The sequence below is a fragment of the Budorcas taxicolor genome, chromosome Y (genome assembly GCF_023091745.1).
Source record: "Budorcas taxicolor isolate Tak-1 chromosome Y, Takin1.1, whole genome shotgun sequence".
In the NCBI taxonomy this organism is placed as follows: Eukaryota; Metazoa; Chordata; class Mammalia; order Artiodactyla; family Bovidae; genus Budorcas; species Budorcas taxicolor.
In genome coordinates, this window is record NC_068936.1 from 11,054,605 (window position 1) to 11,057,251 (window position 2,647).

Here is a 2,647-nt window from a genome sequence, read left to right on the forward strand (position 1 = left end):
TGGTGAAGGGGTCTGGAGGTGGGCCATGAAGGGACAGCCTTGTGCTAGCCGGGACACTGTCCTTTCCCAAATGGGCTTGCTCAGTCTCATGCACGCTGGCTGCGGAGTCTGAATTTGGGCCACGCATGTAGCAAGTGGCCTGCTGAGACTGGGGGCTTGGGGATTCAGTGTGTCTGTGAGTGAAGCAAGTCCCCTCAAATCAGTTGTGGTTGCAGAGTTGAGAGTGCTAGGTGATACTATTAGAGGCAGGGTGAATTAAGTTCCTTTGTCAGAATCATCCTTCCATGGGTCCTTCCATCTCCTGGCCTCCTGTTGCTCACTGAGTTTGAGATTGCCTGTGCCTTACACTCCCGCCCCTTACCCTGGGAAGGCCTAAAATTGCAAGGGCGTCCTCTCCGGGGTCCCAGTGCACCTGTGTGCTGACTTTGGGATCTTCTGTGAAATTCCACATCCACCACTTGGTGGCTCAGCACCACCACACATGCTGCACTGGAAGCGGCTTCAGGCTGCCTTGGGAAAATACGGAAGAATTCGTGGAGAAGGTGAACAGGGAGCCCCAAGGGCAGGACATGGTGCCTACTGTCGCCATCTCCGCCATTGCTGGCCTCGGTCGCCTTCACCTCCTGAAACACCTATGTTCGTTATTTGCATTTGTGTCCCCGTGCTGAGCGTGTGTGTGTATACACACGTGCTTATTTGTGCTGCCTGTGTGTGTGTGTGTGTGTGTCCAGCCCAGGGCAGAGGCAGAGATGAAGGCGGCAGGAGAGGAGGTGCTGAGCAACCAGAAGAGGAATCATGAGGCGACCAGGCTGAAGGTGGTCAGTCGCCGTATCTCTGCACTGACCCTGCCCAGGATGGGAACGAGGAAAGGATGGCCAGTGATAACTCCAGACTGTGGCTCCAGATATCTGCAATTAGACCAGATACAAAACATGCTCATCAGTTCTACCGTGTTGTTGTGTGTGTTTGGATCAGGAAAAGGGTTTCACGGTCTAAGGATTCACACAGAGCAAATCACGTGGGGTGGGGCTTTGAAACCACTGCCTGTGGAGCCCTCAGTGTGTGGGGCCACGGGCTGGCCTCTGGAAATGATGGACGTGCCTATGGCAAGACCCGGGATGGTGAGGCTAAGGTCCTGCCGAGATGGGCAGAGAGCTGAAGGAGAAAGAGTCACAGATTGCCTGCTGCACTGGAGACTTGTTCCACACACATGTGACAAGGAGAACTGGGAAGGTCCTGGGCCAGTGCTGCCCCAGATCAGCCCAGCAGCCAGCACACGCCCTCCCTGAGGGTGGCACACACTGGCACGGTATGACACAAAACATGAGATGTGCTAAAGTATGCTGTATCTGCAAAACCACAGGCATCCTAGGAGAGACATGCTGTGAGCGTGGCATGCCTCCAGGCACTTCCAGCCTGCCTCCCTGGCAGTGCCCAAAGGCGAGGAAAGCGCAAGTGGGCTTACCTGTGTGACCCTATGCCGGGATATGCCTGTGAGGGAGGGAACAGAGAAAAGACAAGGGCGGTGGGTAAACTGCATGTCCCAAGGGACCCCAGGAGAGGGAGACAGAGAAGCCCCTGGCACAGTTCAGGGCCTGCTGGTTTTCAGGGTCCAGACTCTAGGCAGTAGCGGTCCTGCCAAAGATACCCCATGGTCCATGCTGAAAGTTCTGACATGAATTCCTTCTTTTCTTTGGGGTCTTGCCCCTGGCTTTGGGGGCCTGAAGGGCAAAGGTGCACGTCTGCACCTGAAGGAGGATTCTGGTAGTCTTGCTCAAGCAGAGTCTCTGATTGTGTTGTAGGGGATCTGCACCCAGGTGACACTCAGAGGGATGCTGCCTTCCAGGTGACCGTCTTGGATGTCCCTGGGCCCAACCGGGCACTGGCTGCCTTGGCAACACGTGCTGTGTAGGGAAGCAGGGATGCATGACTGTAGGGAGTCCGACCTGGGCCTAATGAGAGCAACTGAAAGAGAGCCTTGGCATTTAGCAAATCACTGAGGCATGGGTGGTTCAAGCCCTCTTGGTCCATTTCAGATAGTAACACTGCTTTCTGTCCAATGGAGGCATTAGCTCTGGGCCCAGAAACTGCAGGTTTCCCAGGGCATCATCCGTTGGGGGACTCCATGTGCATGGGTAGTGTTAAACACAAAGGAAGATGTGTAGGGATGCCACCTTACTTTTATGGCCTCCAGTTCCATTCTTGGTATCGGAAGAGACCCTGTATCCATGTGCACCTTCTTCACAACCTTGCATCAGACCCAGGCCTGTCACAGTCTCTGGGGGCTTTTGGAGGCTCAGGCGTTTCTGGCCTTTTCCTGCTACGTGGAGATAGCACGTGGGGGCACAGGCAGATGGTGCACACAGAACGCTACACAGATAGGAAGAACAGGGGGCCTCATTCAGAATGCTGGGGGCTGTAACGGGTGGTAGGCTAGCAAGAGGGGCACAACATTGACAAGGAATGACCTAGATAGGGGCACACCGAGAAAGCAGTTCTTCAAGTCAGCTGAGCTCAGAGGTCCTTGTTTTCTGGTCCCCTGAAGGAATGCACAGGCAATGGATCAGGCCAACGTGACTGGTACTGTGAAGCTGTCCAAGGTGATGGGAGAATGCAGAAGGCAGGCACATGTTATACAGCTGTTCAT